The 17,790-nt window shown below is 37.9% G+C and overlaps 2 long non-coding RNA genes across 2 annotated transcripts in view; both read right to left on the bottom strand.

The window, feature by feature from the left end:
- LOC146520668 (uncharacterized) overlaps nucleotides 1-17,790 on the bottom strand; it is a 489,613-nt gene that overhangs the window by 448,531 nt on the left and 23,292 nt on the right. The window lies entirely within an intron of this gene.
- On the bottom strand, nucleotides 3,061-13,848 carry LOC146520669 (uncharacterized). The gene is made up of 2 exons (XR_014873777.1): nucleotides 8,620-13,848; nucleotides 3,061-3,258 (listed from the first exon to the last, which is right to left on the bottom strand). It is a non-coding gene; the product is annotated as an uncharacterized LOC146520669 (long non-coding RNA).

Genomic DNA, 17,790 nt, shown 5'->3' with positions numbered 1-17,790 from the left:
AATGGGAAATTAAAAAAATTCTGCTAAAACTTGCTCTTTTTTGAAACTTAACTACTTCCTCATACTTTTGCCTAGAACAACCATTCAAACTTTAAAATGTTCACAAATTATTGGGCTATTAATGTATGATTCAGCTTTTTCAAATCTTTTACCGTTTTATTTTTATCCCTCTTAAAGTTTTGAGTTGCAAAATTGTGATTTTTCAGAAAATACATGGGTTGTTATGGTTGCTATGCAGTTGGTTCTAAGTGAGCCACTTTAAGTTTCGCAGTCTTCTCTTCATGTCCGAACAACTTCTTGCTACTTGCTCAATTTTCACTCAACTTCCACAAATTATACATCAAAACGTAGGTATTTTTGCTGGCTTTCAGAAAATGTCACTATCATTGTTGTGGGATTTATAGAATTTTGGCAAATCTCCTCAGACCAACACAAAGTCTAAAACTCTCCATAGAAAGTCAATGGAGAGTTTGTTCAAAATCACCGCTTGATTTCTGTAATGAGAGGCATATTCGAATCGTCATATCTCCCTAACGAAGCGAAGTTAAGACATGAGGCTTGTCCCAGTATATCTTCAGACACTCCTGACGCTCACAATTCAAGAATTATTTTCTCACCTATTACCGTTCTGAGATGAGTTAGACTTGTTTGAGGGTAGGAAATTCGTCCTTCGCTCAGATTTCTTCAGATTTCAAACTCTGGAAATGAGGCAATTTTTTCTCTCGTCATATCTTTGTTTTGGATTTCCACAGAGACCTGAAAATTTCCATGACTGTTCACCAAAGCCTGCTGTCTCTTACGGTGAAAGAATGATATCGATACTCCAAATAGATTTAAAGTTAGAAAGCGTTGTTTGAGCGCAGGTCAAGGCAGTTTTCGCTTGCCTCTACTCAGTTATGGTGCATTACAAGTCAAATATCTTTAATAATTCATATTTTAATGATAAATTGTCAACACTTGAAGATTCCCCCATCTCTTCTGAACAAAACGGTGTAAGAATGACCGTTCTAGCCCCTACGGTTAGGAAATTATGGCCATTTGTTTGGAGGGTAGTCCTCACTATGAGAAATAGACTGCAAAAATCCTGTTTCTCTGCTGTGTGTGTAAAAACGGCTGCACCTGTTTTGGCGGGAAAATGTACACAGCATTTCTGATTGGTGGATTCAAATTCAGCAGCTCCCAGGCTGCTTGACTGACCTAAAAACTGGCTTCTCTCTCTTTCTGTGTGTGTTATAGTATTTCTAAATGATAGTATTTCTGCTTTTTATAGTATTTCTGCTAAATGATAGTATTTCTGCTTCTTAAGGTATTTCTGCTTTTTATAGTATTTCTGCTTAATATAGTATTTCTGCTAAATTATAGTATTTCTGCTACATTATACTATTTCTGCTTTTTATAGTGTTTCTGCTAAATTATAGTATTTCTGCTTTTTATAGTATTTCTGCTTAATATAGTATTTCTGCTAAATTATAATATTTCTGCTACATTATACTATTTCTGCTTTTTATAGTGTTTCTGCTAAATTATAGTATTTCTGCTTTTTATAGTATTTCTGCTTTTTATACGAATTGTGCTTAATATAGGATTTGTGCTTAATATAGTATTTCTGCTAAATTATAGTATTTCTGCTTTTTATAGGATTTGTGCTTAATATATGTCAGGGTTCTGGGTCTGAGCAACCCAGGATCCCTGTGCAGTTATGTACTAGTTATATGTATTACTATATATTTTTGGTGTTGCTTCCCCGTTTGCTCTATGCTTGTACATATGTGGAGACACTTGTTAAATTCCCCTGGCTGGTGGACTCCCTCAATCCAGTTGTCCTGGACTTCCTGCTTTCCACCCTCCACCTCCACTCTCCTCCTCAGGCTGCTCACCGGCCCGGACCGCTGGTGGATTCACAGCCTGAGACGCCGGCCCCGACGTCTACATGGAAACGACCTTCGCGCCGCCGGCTTTCCTCACCGCAGCCTAATCCATGAACTTCTCAAGAGTCGGCTGTGGTGAGTAGTACGGACAATTTTCCATTTCCCTCACCATCTGTGTTTGTGTCTGCAGTGGACGAGCCGACAGCGCAGGTAACATCACCTCGGTCAGAGGTCTCCACACCACTCGCTGCTTCAACATCTGCAGCTGTGGCACCGCCGTCATCTCACCGCCTGCAGTCACCCTTCTGCCATCTTCTTCACCGGCTGCTACGTCGCCACCCGGACCTGCCCTGCCCGAGCAGGAGCTCGGCGAGCCGGAGGAGCTCGCACTGCCCGAGCAGGAGCTCGGCGAGCCGGTGGAGCTCGCACTGCCCGAGCAGGAGCTCGGCGAGCCGGTGGAGCCAGCGCCGCTGCCCGGCGAGCAGGAGAAGCCAGCGCCGCTGACGGAGGAGCCCGCGCCGCTGCTCGGTGAGCAGGAGAAGCTCGGCGAGCGGGTGGAGCCCGCGCCGGAGCTCGGTGAGCGGGTGGAGCCCGCGCCGGAGCTCGGCGAGCAGGAGAGCGGCGCTTTTTTTGCGCCGCTGCGGGATGCGCGGTCTGACTTTGGGACTGTGACCTGGGAGGGTTTGTTGTTTGTTGTTTTTGCTTGTTTTGGTTCTGGTTTCTTAAGCCTTAAGCTACTTAAGAGAGTCTTGGAGCTCCCACCGACGCGGGATCATTACGTGAGACTCCACGTCAGTCATCCAGTTGTGCTTGGTTAGTGTGTGTGTATGCCCGCGATTGTATGTGTCCTGACGGCTGCTTCTATTGTGTCCCCAGGAGAGGGGTGGAGTGCCAGACAGCAGCCAGCACGGGGAGTGCTGAGACACGGGAGCGGAGAGCACAAACACTGGGAGAAGACACGACACGGGAGTCTGGGGAAAGCACTGGAATTTGGTGTTATTTCCACACACTGTAAATAAACGCACTGTTTATACACAGAGCACCGCGCCTGGGTCCTCCTTCCCCACAACCCCCACGGTTTGCCATGCCATACCGTGACAATATAGTATTTGTGCTTAATATAGTAATTCTGCTTTTTATAATATTTCTGCTATTTATAGTATTTCTGCTAAATTATAGTTTTTCTGCTAAATTATAGTATTTCTGCTTTTTATAGTATTTCTGCTAAATTATAGTATTTCTGCTTAATCATACTATTTCTATATATTACTGCCAGGTCCCCAGGCAGCCAATCCTCTGTGAGGACTGAGACACTTAGCCCTGAAATTCACATATCAGGGCCTGCACGGCTTCCCAGCCAGCCAATCATATCTGAGGTCTGCCGTTTCTTCTCTTGTCATGTCTCAGCGACGGTTGTACAAAGAGCAATGAAAATCGCAGTCAAAGTACACCAAAGTCCGCTGATTCACCCAGTACAAGAATTATGCTTCTAGTCCACCTAGTTTTTGAGTTACATGACGTTTTGTAACTCCAAAAAACGGCGTTTTTCGCCTCTCACCGCGATCTAATTCTGACTGCTCATCACCCTGTTTTCCAGGCGCCCGGCTCTCTTTCCCAGTGGCGCAGTTGGTAGTGACGTGGGTCTGCAAGCCAAAGGTCGTGGGTTCGATTCCACATTGGGCAACGTGTTTTTTTCCCTACAAATTAATACACTATCACAGACCAGTAATTCATATTCATCATTTATTATAATTCTGCAAACTTTTATCATTTTACCAGCTTTTCTAATATGGACCTCACATTCTTGTTAACACTCCATGGCACAAATACTGTTCCCTTTAGGCTCTGTGTATGTGTGTGTGTATCAATATTTCTCCCATTTTAAAGTATTACTCCTCCATAATTGTATTTCTGTTAAATCAAAGTACTTTTACTACATCTTAGTACTTCTGCTCAATCATAGTATTTCTGCTAAATCATAGTATTTTTGCCAAATCATGGTTTTTGTGCCAAATCATAACATTTGTGTTATGTTATAGTATTACTACTAAGTGGAGGAATTTCTGTCATGTTACAGTATATGTGCTGATTACAGTATTTCTGCTAAATCATATTATTTCTACTATATTATATTTTTCTTTCTAAATATAGCATTTCTGCTATATAATTGTATTTCTGCTATGTTATAATATTTGTGCTAAACCAGAGTATTTGTGCTGAAACATAGTATTTCTGCCAAATGATAGTATTTCTGTCAAATTATAGTATTTGTGCTAAAACATAGTATTAATTTAAAATTACAATATTCATAGTTCATCACAGTGTCTCTGGTAAATCACAGTATTTCTGCTATGTTGTACTATTTTTCTCAATCATAGTGTTTCTGCAATGTTTAAGTATTTTTGGCTAAATATATTCTTTCTGTTATCTTATACTATTTCTCCTAAATTCTTGTATATTTGAGAAGTTATCATGTTTCTGGTAAGTTACAATATTTCTGCCAAGTTCTGCTATGCTATTGTATTTCTGCCAAGTATTATGTTTCCTCTAAGATATTGCAGTTCTGCTAAGTTATTACTTTTTAGCAAAGTTCCTTTGCTTCTGCAAAGTTTTTACAATTTCTGCAACTTTTCAGCTTTTTCAGCTAGTTTTTGCAGACAGCTTCAGCTTTAAAGCATCCACACTGCATTTTCGCAGGAAATGCAAATTTTTCTAGTTGTGTGGATGCTTTAAGGCATCCACACTATTGTTTTCCTGTTTCTCTTTATTCTTTATTATTATTATTCTAGTTGCGTTCCGTACGTTTTTCGCCGTTGAACTACTTCCACAATTTTTGTGCTATTTTCACCATTCAAATTTTAAACTATTCTGCTATTTCTGCTAATGTCGGCTATATCTTTTGGTATTTTTAACTATTATACTTTTTAAAATATTAAGCTTTTTTCCTTTAATTTGTCCCATTGAAATGAATGGGAAACTTCCGCAATTCTGCTAAAATTTGCTTGTTTTTGAAACTTAACTACTTCCTCATATTTTCACTTAGAACAACCATTCAAACTTTAAAATGTTCTCAAATTATTGGGCTATTCAGGTATAAATCAGCTTTTTCAAATCTTTTACCGTTTTATTTTTATACCCCTTAAAGTGTTGAGTTGCAAAATTGTGATTTTTCACAAAATACATGGGTTGTTATGGTTGCTATGCAGTTGGTTCTAAGTGAGGCACTGAAGGTTTCGCAGTCTTCTCTTCATGTCCGAACAACTTCTTGCTACTTGCTCAATTTTCACTCAACTTCCACAAATTATACATCAAAACATAGGTATTTTTGCTGGCTTTCAGAAAATGTCATTATCATTGTTGTGGGATTTATAGAATTTTGGCAAATCTCCTCAGACCAACACAAAGTCTGAAAACTCTCCATAGAAAGTCAATGGAGAGTTTGTTCAAAATCACCGCTTGATTTCTGTAATGAGAGGCATATTCGAATCGTCATATCTCCCTAACGAAGCGACGTTAAGACATGAGGCTTGTCCCAGTATATCTTCAGACACTCCTGACGCTCACAATTCAAGAATTATTTTCTCACCTATTACCGTTCTGAGATGAGTTAGACTTGTTTGAGGGTAGGAAATTTGTCCTTCGCTCAGATTTCTTCAGATTTCAAACTCTGGAAATGAGCCACTTTTTTCTCTCGTCATATCTTTTTGATAGATTTCCACAAAGACCTGAAAATTTCCATGGTTGTTCACCAAAGCCTGCTGTCTCTTACGGTGAAAGAATGATATCGATACTCCAAATAGATTTAGAGTTAGAAAGCGTTGTTTGAGGGCAAGTCAAGGCAGTTTTTGCTTCGCCTCTACTCAGTTATGGTGCATTAGAAGTCAAATATCTTTAATAATTCATATTTTAATGATAAATTGTCAACACTTGAAGATTCCCCCATCTCTGCTGAACAAAACGGTGTAAGAATGATCGTTCTAGCCCCTACGGTTAGGAAATTATGGTCATTTGTTTGAGTTTAGTCCTCACTATGAGAAATAGACTGCAAAAATCCTGCCTCTCTGCTGCGTGTGTAAAAACGGCTGCACCTGTTTTGGCGGGAAAAAAGTACACAGCCTCTCTGATTGGTGGATTCAAATTTAGCAGCTCCCAGGCTGCTTGACTGACCTAAAAACTGGCTTCTCTCTCTTTCTGTGTGTGTTATAGTATTTCTAAATGATAGTATTTCTGCTTTTTATAGTATTTCTGCTAAATGATAGTATTTCTGCTTTTTATAGGATTTGTGCTTAATATAGTAGTTCTGCTTTTTATAGTATTTGTGCTTAATATAGTATTTCTGCTTAATTATAGTATTTCTGCTACATTATACTATTTCTGCTTTTTATAGTGTTTCTGCTAAATTATAGTATTTCTGCTTTTTATAGTATTTCTGCTTTTTATACGAATTGTGCTTAATATAGGATTTGTGCTTAATATAGTATTTCTGCTAAATTATAGTATTTCTGCTTTTTAAGGTATTTCTGCTTTTTATAGTATTTCTGGTTAATATAGTATTTCTGCTAAATTATAGTATTTCTGCTACATTATACTATTTCTGCTTTTTATAGTGTTTCTGCTAAATTATAGTATTTCTGCTTTTTATAGTATTTCTGCTTTTTATACGAATTGTGCTTAATATAGGATTTGTGCTTAATATAGTATTTCTGCTAAATTATAGTATTTCTGCTACATTATACTATTTCTGCTTTTTATAGTGTTTCTGCTAAATTATAGTATTTCTGCTTTTTATAGTATTTCTGCTTTTTATACGAATTGTGCTTAATATAGGATTTGTGCTTAATATAGTATTTCTGCTAAATTATAGTATTTCTGCTTTTTATAGGATTTGTGCTTAATATATGTCAGGGTTCTGGGTCTGAGCAACCCAGGATCCCTGAGCAGTTATGGACTAGTTATATGTATTACTATATATTTTTGGTGTTGCTTCCCCGTTTGCTCTATGCTTGTACATATGTGGAGACACTTGTTAAATTCCCCTGGCTGGTGGACTCCCTCAATCCAGTTGTCCTGGACTTCCTGCTTTCCACCCTCCACCTCCACTCTCCTCCTCAGGCTGCTCACCGGCCCGGACCGCTGGTGGATTCACAGCCTGAGATGCCGGCCCCGACGTCTACACGGAAACGACGTTCGCTCCACCGGCTTTCCTCACCGCAGCCTAATCCACGAACTTCTCAAGAGTCGGCTGTGGTGAGTAGTACGGACAATTTTCCATTTCCCTCCCCATCTGGTTTTGTGTCTGCAGTGGACGAGCCGACAGCGCAGGTAACATCACCTCGGTCAGAGGTCTCCACACCACTCGCTGCTTCAACATCTGCAGCTGTGGCACCGCCGTCATCTCATCCGCCTGCAGTCACCCTTCTGCCATCTTCTTCACCGGCTGCTACGTCGCCACCCGGACCTGCCCTGCCCGAGCAGGAGCTTGGCGAGCCGGAGGAGCTCGCACTGCCCGAGCAGGAGCTCGGCGAGCAGGAGGAGCTCGCACTGCCCGAGCAGGAGCTCGGCGAGCCGGTGGAGCTCGCACTGCCCGAGCAGAAGCTCGGCGAGCCAGTGGAGCTCGCATGCCCGAGCAGTTGCTCGGCGAGCCGGTGGAGCCAGCGCCGCTGCCGGAGGAGCTCAGCGAGCCGGTGGAGCCAGCGCTGCTGCCGGAGGAGCTCAGCGAGCCGGTGGAGCCAGCGCCGCTGCCCGGCGAGCAGGAGAAGCCAGCGCCGCTGCCAAAGGAGCCCGCGCCGCTGCTCGGCGAGCAGGAGAAGCCAGCGCCGCTGCTCGGCGAGCAGGTGGAGCCCGCGCCGGAGCTCGGCGAGCAGGTGGAGCCCGCGCCGGAGCTCGGCGAGCGAGTGGAGCCCGCGCCGCAGCCGGGGGACCTCGGCGAGCGGGAGGAGCCCGCGCCGCAGCCGGGGGAGATCGGCGAGCGGGATGCGCCGCTGCGGGATGCGCGGTCTGACTTTGGGACTGTGACCTGGGAGGGTTTGTTGTTTGTTGTTTTTGCTTGTTTTGGTTCTGGCTACTTAAGAGAGTCTTGGAGCTCCCACCGACGCGGGATCATTGCGTGAGACTCCACGTCAGTCATCCAGTTGTGCTTGGTTAGTGTGTGTGTATATGCCCGCGATTGTATGTGTCCTGACGGCTGCTTCTATTGTGTCCAGAGGAGAGGGGTGGAGTGCCAGACAGCAGCCAGCACGGGGAGTGCTGAGACACGGGAGCGGAGAGCACAAACAGTGGGAGAAGACACAACACGGGAGTCTGGGGAAAGCACGGGAATTTGTTGTTATTTCCACACACTGTAAATAAACGCACTGTTTATACACAGAGCACTGCGCCTGGGTCCTCCTTCCCCACACCCCCGTGACAATATAGTATTTGTGCTAAATTATAGTATTTCTGTAAAATTATAGTATTTCTGCTTTTTATAGTATTTCTGCTTAATCATACTATTTCTATATATTACTGCCAGGTCCCCAGGCAGCCAATCCTCTGTGAGGACTGAGACACTTAGCCCTGAAATTTACATATCAGGGCCTGCACGGCTTCCCAGCCAGCCAATCATATCTGAGGTCTGCCGTTTCTTCTCTCGTCATATCTCAGCAACGGTTGTACAAAGAGCAATAAAAATCGCAGTCAAAGTACACCAAAGTCCGCTGATTGACCCAGTACAAGAATTATGTTTCTAGTCCACCTAGTTTTTGAGTTACACGACGTTTTGTAACTCAGCGCGCCTCTCACCGCGATCTAATTCTGACTGCTCATGACCCTGTCTTCCAGGCGCCCGCTCTCTTTCCCAGTGGCGCAGTTGGTAATGACACGGGTCTTTAACCAAAAGGTCGTGGGTTCAATCCCACATTGGTCAACATGTTTTTTTCCCTACAAATTAATACACTATCACAGACCAGTAATTCATATTCATCATTTATTACAATTCTGCAAACTTTTTTATGATTTTACCAGCTTTTCTAATATGGACCTCACATTCTTGTTAACACTCCATGGCACAAATACTGTTCCCTTTAGGCTCTGTGTATGTGTGTGTGTATCAATATTTCTCCCATTTTAAAGTATTACTCCTCCATAATTGTATTTCTGTTAAATCAAAGTACTTTTACTACATCTTAGTACTTAGTACTGGTAGTAGTACTGCTCAATCATAGTATTTCTGCTAAATCATAGTATTTTTGCCAAATCATGGTTTTTGTGCCAAATCATAACATTTGTGTTATGTTATAGTATTACTACTAAGTGGAGGAATTTCTGTCATGTTACAGTATATGTGCTGATTACAGTATTTCTGCTAAATCATATTATTTCTACTATATTATATTTCTCTTTCTAAATATAGCATTTCTGCTATATAATTGTATTTCTGCTATGTTATAATATTTGTGCTAAACCAGAGTATTTGTGCTGAAACATAGTATTTCTGCCAAATGATAGTATTTCTGTCAAATTATAGTATTTGTGCTAAAACATAGTATTAATTTAAAATTACAATATTCATATTTGATCACAGTTTCTCTGGTAAATCACAGTATTTCTGCTATGTTGTACTATTTTTCTAAATCATAGTGTTTCTGTAATGTTTAAGTATTTTTGGCTAAATATATTCTTTCTGTTATCTTATACTATTTCTCCTAAATTCTTGTATATTTGAGAAGTTATCGTGTTTCTGGTAAGTTACAATATTTCTGCCAAGTTCTGCTATGCTATTGTATTTCTGCCAAGTATTATGTTTCCTCTAAGATATTGCAGTTCTGCTAAGTTATTACTTTTTAGCAAAGTTCCTTTGCTTCTGCAAAGTTTTTACAATTTCTGCAACTTTTCAGCTTTTTCAGCTAGTTTTTGCAGACAGCTTCAGCTTTAAAGCATCCACACTGCATTTTCGCAGGAAATGCAAATTTTTCTAGTTGTGTGGATGCCTTAAAGGGCATCCACACTATTGTTTTCCTGTTTCTCTTTATTCTTTATTATTATTATTATTATTCTTCAAGTTGCTCCCGTTTTTCGCCGTTTAACTACTTCCACAATTTTTGTGCTATTTTCACCGTTCAAATTTTAAACTATTCTACTATTTCTGCTAATTTATGCTATGATTTTTGCTATTTATAACTATTATACTTTTTAAAATATTAAGCTTTTTTCCTTTAATTTGTCCCATTGAAATGAATGGGAAACTTCTGCAATTCTGCTAAAACTTGCTCGTTTTTGAAACTTAACTACTTCCTCATACTTTCACATAGAAACTCCATTTAAACTTTAAAATGTTCACATATTATTGAGCTATTCGTGTATGATTCAGCTTTTTCATATCTGTTACCGTTTTCATCTTATCCGTCTTTAAGTTTTGAGTTTCATCTTTGTGATTTTTCACAAAATACATAGGTTGTTATGGTTGTCATGCACTTGGCTTTCAGTGCGGCACTGTAAGTTTCGCAGTCTTCTCTTCATGTCCGAACAACTTCTTCCTACTTGCTCAATTTTCACTCAACTCCCACAAATTATACATCAAAACGTAGGTATTTTTGCTGGCTTTCAGAAAATGTCACTATCATTGTTGTGGAATTTATAGAATTTTGGCAAATCTCCTCAGACCAACACAAAGTTGGAAAACTCTCCATATAAAGTCAATGGAGAGTTTGTTCAAAATCGCCGCCTGATTTCTGTAATGAGAGGCATATTCGAATCGTCATATCTCCTTAACGAAGCAAAGTTAAGACATGAGGCTTGTCCCGATATATCTTCAGACACTCCTGACGCTCACAATTCAAGAATTTTGTTCTCACCTATTACCATTTGGCCATGAATTACGTTTGTTTGAGGGTAGGAAATCCGTCCTTCGCTCAGATTTCTTCAGCTTTCAAACTCTGTAAATGAACCACTTTTTTCTCTCGTCATATCTTTTTGATAGATTTCCATAGAGACCTGAAAATTTCCATGACTGTTCACTAAAGCCTGCTGTCTCTTACGGTGAAAGAATTTCATCGATACTCCAAATAGATTTAGAGTTACAAAGCGTTGTTTGAGGGCAGGTCAAGGCAGTTTTTGCTTCGCCTCTACTCAGTTATGGTGCATTACAAGTCAAATATCTTTAATAATTCATATTTTAATGATAAATTGTCAACACTTGAAGATTCCCCCATCTCTTCTGAACAAAACGGTGTAAGAATGACCATTCTAGCCCCTACGGTTAGGAAATTATGGCCATTTGTTTGGAGGGTAGTCCTCACTATGAGAAATAGACTGCAAAAATCCTGCCTCTCTGCTGCCTGTGTAAAAACGGCTGCACCTGTTTTGGCGGGAAAAAGTACACAGCCTCTCTGATTGGTAGATTCAAATTCAGCAGCTCCCATGCTGCTTGACTGATCTATAAAGTTGCTTCTCTCTCTTTCTGTGTGTGTTATAGTATTTCTGCATTATAGTATTTCTGCTTTTTATAGTATTCCTGCTAAATTATAGTATTTCTGCTTTTAATAGGATTTGTGCTTAATATAGTATTTCTGCTTTTTATAAGATTTGTGCTTAATATAGTATTTCTGCTTTTTATAGGATTTGTGCTTAATATAGTATTTTTGCTTTTTATAGTATTTGTGCTTAATATAGTGTTTCTGCTAAATTACAGTATTTCTGCTTTTTATAGTATTTCTGCTAAATTATAGTATTTCTGCTTTTTATAGGATTTGTGCTTAATATATTATTTCTGCTTTTTATAGTATTACTGCTTTTTGTACTATTTCTGCTTTTTATAGTATTTCTGCTAAATTATAGTATTTCTGCTTTTTATAGTATTTGTGCTAAATTATAGTATTTCTGCTTTTTATAGTATTACTGCTTTTTGTACTATTTCTGCTTAATATAGTATTTCTGCTAAATTATAGTATTTCTGCTTTTTATAGTATTTCTGCTACATTATAGTATTTCTGCTTTTTATAGGATTTGTGCTTAATATAGTATCTCTGCTTTTTATAGTATTTCTGCTTAATATAGTATTTCTGCTATATTATAGTATTTCTGCTTAATATAGTATTTCTGCTAAATTATAGTATTTCTGCTACATTATAGTATTTCTGCTTTTTATAGTATTTGTGCTAAAACATAGTATTTCTACTAAATGTAGTATTTATGCTTAATCATACTATTTCTATATATTACTGCCAGGTCCCCAGGCAGCCAATCCTCTGTGACGACTGAGACATTCAAATTTACAAATCAGAGCCTGCATGGCTTCCCAGCCAGCCAATCATATCTGAGGTCTGCTGTTTCTTCTCTCGTCATATCTCCGCGACGGTTGTACAAAGAGCAATGAAAATCGCAGTCAAAGTACACCAAAGTCCGCTGATTCACCCAGTGCAAGAATTATGCTTCTAGTCCACCTAGTTTTTGAGTTACACGACGTTTTGTAACTCCAAAAAACGGCGTTTTTCGCCTCTCACCGCGATCTAATTCTGACTTCTCATCACCCTATTTTCCATGCGCCAGCTCTCTTTGCCAGTGGCGCAGTTGGTAATGAAACGGATCTTCAGACCGAAGGTCGTGGGTTCGATTCCACCTTCTTCAACATTTTTTTTCACTACAAATTGATACAATATCACAGACCTGTAATTCATATTGATAATTTATGACAATTCTGCAACTTTTTATGATTTTGGCAGCTTTTCTAATATGGACCTCAGATTCTTGTTAACACTCCATGGCAGAAATACATACAAGTACACAGCCTGATGAATCACACAGAAGCAGTACCTCTGATTGGTTCAGCATTTTCACCTCTTATCAGCACAAATCTCAGCCTCTTCTGCTGTTTTTATTAGAATTTTAAGCTTTTTCACCGTTTTTCTGTTACGTGAGAACCAGTTTGGCTCAATGAGTAGCTGAAAAATGTCAGCCTCTTCTGCTCTTTCGGAAGAATTTCAGAGTTCAGCTTTTTCACTTGTTTTAAGCACAAATTTCAGTCTCTTTACCTCATTTCACAACAAAGTAGTTCTTCCTCTTCACCTCTTTTCTGCTAATTTAAGCTTCTGCTCCACAGTGCACATTTTTCTTCTTATCATATCTTTGCTTGTGACCAGAACTCATTTGGCTCAGAGGGTTGAGCAGCTGCCGTGAGACCCGGAGGTTCGAATCCTACCTGTGACAGTTGCCGCACATGTTCCCCGCTTGCATGCGCAAATTCTGGTTATTCACCTCTTCTGCAAAAATTTTGGCCTTTTCACCTCTTATTAGCACAAATCTCAGCTGTTTTCAGAAAAAACTCTTTTGAGCACAAATTCTGCTGATTCATCTCTTTTCAGTGCAACTTTCTGCTTCGTTCCATCTTTTCTGCAGAAATTCTTCTCATTCACCTCTTTTCAGCACAATGTTCTGCTCCTTTCCATCTTTTCTGCAGAAATTCTGCTGATTGAACTCTTTTCAGCAAAATGTTCAGCCTTTTCACCTCTTATCAGCACAAATCTCAGCTGTTTTCAGAAAAAACTCTTTTGAGCACAAATTATGCTGATTCATCTCTTTTCTGCAGAAATTCTTCTCATTCACCTCTTTTCAGCGCAATGTTCTGCTCCTTTCCATCTTTTCTGCAGAAATTCTGCTGATTGAACTCTTTTCAGCAAAATGTTCAGCCTTTTCACCTCTTATCAGCACAAATCTCAGCTGTTTTCAGAAAAAACTCTTTTGAGCACAAATTATGCTGATTCATCTCTTTTCAGCAGAAATTCTTCTGATTCGCCTCTTTTCTGCAGAATTTTCAGAATTTTCACCTCTTTTCAGCCCAAATTCTGCTTATTCACCTCTTCTGCAAAATTTTCAGCCTTTTCACCTCTTTTCAGCAGAAATCTCAGCTGTTTTCAGAAAAAGCTCTTTTGAGCAGAAATTCTGCTGTTTCATCTCTTTTCAGCGTAAGTTTCTGCTTCTTTACCTCTTTTCAACAGAAATTCTGCTGATTAACCTCTTTTCTTCAAAGTTTTCAGCCTTTTCACCTCCTCAACACCTTTCAACTTTTTCAGCTTTTTTTCAGCAGACATCTTCAGCGTTAAGGCATCCACACAGCATTTTCGCAGGAAATGCAAATTTTTCTAGTTGTGTGGATGCTTTAAGGCATCCACACTATTGTTTTCCTGTTTCTCTTTATTCTTTATTATTATTATTCTAGTTGCGTTCCGTACGTTTTTTGCCGTTGAACTACTTCCACAATTTTTGTGCTATTTTCACCATTCAAATTTTAAACTATTCTGCTATTTCTGCTAATGTGTGCTATATCTTTTGGTATTTTTAACTATTATACTTTTTAAAATATTAAGCTTTTTTCCTTTAATTTGTCCCATTGAAATGAATGGGAAACTTCCGCAATTCTGCTAAAACTTTGCTTGTTTTTGAAACTTAACTACTTCCTCATACTTTTCACTTAGAACAACCATTCAAACTTTAAAATGTTCACAAATTATTGGGCTATTCAGGTATAAATCAGCTTTTTCAAATCTTTTACCGTTTTATTTTATCCCTCTTAAAGTTTTGAGTTGCAAAATTGTGATTTTTCACAAAATACATGCGTTGTTATGGTTGCTATGCACTTGGTTCTAAGTGAGCCACTTGAAGGTTTCGCAGTCTTCTCTTCATGTCCGAACAACTTCTTGCTACTTGCTCAATTTTCACTCAACTTCCACAAATTATACATCAAAACGTAGGTATTTTTGCTGGCTTTCAGAAAATGTCATTATCATTGTTGTGGGATTTATAGAATTTTGGCAAATCTCCTCAGACCAACACAAAGTCTCAAAACTCTCCATAGAAAGTCAATGGAGAGTTTGTTCAAAATCACCGCTTGATTTCTGTAATGAGAGGCATATTCGAATCGTCATATCTCCCTAACGAAGCGACGTTAAGACATGAGGCTTGTCCCAGTATATCTTCAGACACTCCTGACGCTCACAATTCAAGAATTATTTTCTCACCTATTACCGTTCTGAGATGAGTTAGACTTGTTTGAGGGTAGGAAATTCGTCCTTCGCTCAGATTTCTTCAGATTTCAAACTCTGGAAATGAGCCACTTTTTTCTCTCGTCATATCTTTTTGATAGATTTCCACAGAGACCTGAAAATTTCCATGACTGTTCACCAAAGCCTGCTGTCTCTTACGGTGAAAGAATGATATCGATACTCCAAATAGATTTAGAGTTAGAAAGCGTTGTTTGAGGGCAAGTCAAGGCAGTTTTCGCTTAGCCTCTACTCAGTTATGGTGCATTACAAGTCAAATATCTTTAATAATTCATATTTTAATGATAAATTGTCAACACTTGAAGATTCCCCCATCTCTTCTGAACAAAACGGTGTAAGAATGACCGTTCTAGCCCCTACGGTTAGGAAATTATGGCCATTTGTTTGGAGGGTAGTCCTCACTATGAGAAATAGACTGCAAAAATCCTCTCTCTGCTGCCTGTGTAAAAACGGCTGCACCTGTTTTGGCGGGAAAAAGTACACAGCCTCTCTGATTGGTGGATTCAAATTCAGCAGCTCCCAGGCTACTTGACTGACATACAAGCTTGCTTCTTTCTCTTTCTGTGTGTGTGTGTGTGTGTGTGTGTGTGTGTGTGTGTGTTTAGTGAGAAATAGAGAACTTTACCCTTATTTGGCAGCATATATTATAGTATTTCTGCTTTTTATAATATTTCTGCTTTTAATAGGATTTGTGCTTAATATAGTATTTGTGCTTGATATAGTATTTCTGCTAAATTATAGTATTTCTGCTTTATATAGTATTTCTGCTAAATTATAGTATTTCTGCTTTTTATAGGATTTCTGCTTTTTATAGGATTTGTGCTTTATATAGTATTTCTGCTAAATTGTAGTATTTCTGCTTTTTATAGTATTTGAGCTCAATATAGTATTTCTGCTTTTTATAGTATTTCTGCTTAATATAGCATTTCTGCTAAATTATAGTATTTCTGCTTTTATATTATTTCTGCTTTTTATAGTATTTCTGCTTTTGATAGGATTTGTGCTTAATATAGTATTTGTGCTTAATATAGTATTTCTGCTAAATCATAGTATTTCTGCTTTTTATAGTATTTCTGCTTAATATAGTATTTGTGCTTAATATAGTATTTCTGCTAAATTATAGTATTTCTGCTTTTTATAAGATTTGTGCTTAATATAGTATTTCTTCTAAATCATAGTATTTCTGCTTTTTATAGTATTTCTGCTTTTTATAATTTTACTACTTTTTGTACTATTTCTGCTTAATATAGTATTTCTGCTAAATTATATTATTTCTGCTTTTTGTAATATTTCTTCTTTTTATAGTATTTGTGCTTAATATAATATTTCTGCTAAATTGTAGTATTTCTGCTTTTTATAGTATTTCTGCTTAATATAGTATTTCTGCTAAATTGTAGTATTTCTGATTTTTATAGTATTTCTGCTTAATATAGTATTTCTGCTAAATTATAGTGTTTCTGCTACTTCATAGTATTTCTGCTTTTTATACTATTTGTGCTTAATATAGTGTTTCTGCTTTTTGTAGGATTTGTGCTTAATATATTATTTCTGCTTTTTATAGTATTTCTGCTTAATACAGTATTTCTGCTTAATATAGTATTTCTGCTAAATTATAGTATTTCTGCTTTTTATAGTATTTCTGCTTTTTATAGTATTTGTGCTTAATATAGTATTTGTGCTTAATATAGTATTTCTGCTAAATTGTAGTATTTCTGCTTTTTATAGTATTTCTGCTAAATTATAGTATTTCTGCTTTTTATAGTATTTCTGCTTAATACAGTATTTCTGCTTAATATAGTATTTCTGCTAAATTATAGTATTTCTGCTTTTTATAGTATTACTGCTTTTTGTACTATTTCTGCTTAATATAGTATTTCTGCTAAATTATAGTATTTCTGCTTTTTATAGTATTTGTGCTTAATATAGTATTTGTGCTTAATATAGTTTTTCTGCTGAATTGTAGTATTTCTGCTTTTTATAGTATTTCTGCTAAATTATAGTATTTCTGCTTTTTATAGTATTTCTGATTTTATGGTATTACTGCTTTTTGTACTATTTCTTCTTAATATAGTATTTCTGCTTTTTATAGTATTTCTGCTAAATTATAGTATTTCTGCTTTTTATAGTATTTCTGCTTAATATAGTATTTCTGCTTAATATAGTATTTCTGCAAAATTATAATATTTCTGCTTTTTATAGTATTACTGCTAAATTGTAGTATTTCTGCTTAATATAGTATTTCTGCTTTTTATAGTATTTCTGCTAAATTATAGTATTTCTGCTTTTTATAGTATTTCTGCTTAATATAGTATTTCTGCTTAATATAGTATTTCTGCAAAATTATAATATTTCTGCTTTTTATAGTATTTCTGCTAAATTGTAGTATTTCTGCTTAATATAGTATTTCTGCTTTTTATAGTATTTGTGCTAAAACATAGTATTTCTACTAAATGTAGTATTTATGCTTAATCATACTATTTCTATATATTACTGCCAGGTCCCCAGGGAGCCAATCCTCTGTGACGACTGAGACATTCAAATTTACAAATCAGAGCCTGCACGGCTTCCCAGCCAGCCAATCATATCTGGGGTCTGCTATTTCCTCTCTCGTCATATCTCAGCAACGGTTGTACAAAGAGCAATGAAAATCACAGTCAAAGTACACCAAAGTCCGCTGATACATCCAGTACAAGAATTATGCTTCTAGTCCACCTAGTTTTTGAGTTACACAACGTTTTGTAACTCCAAAAAACGGCGTTTTTCGCCTCTTACCGCGATCTAATTCTGACTGCTCATCACCCTGTTTTCCAGGCGCCTGCTCTCTTCCCCAATGGCGCAGTTGGTAGTGACACGGGTCTGCAACCAAAAGCTCCTGGGTTCAATCCCACCTT

The sequence above is a fragment of the Neolamprologus multifasciatus genome, chromosome 4 (genome assembly GCF_963576455.1).
Source record: "Neolamprologus multifasciatus chromosome 4, fNeoMul1.2, whole genome shotgun sequence".
In the NCBI taxonomy this organism is placed as follows: domain Eukaryota; kingdom Metazoa; phylum Chordata; class Actinopteri; order Cichliformes; family Cichlidae; genus Neolamprologus; species Neolamprologus multifasciatus.
The sequence above is the reverse complement of the archived record's forward strand: the minus strand, read 5'-3'. Positions and strand labels throughout refer to the sequence as shown.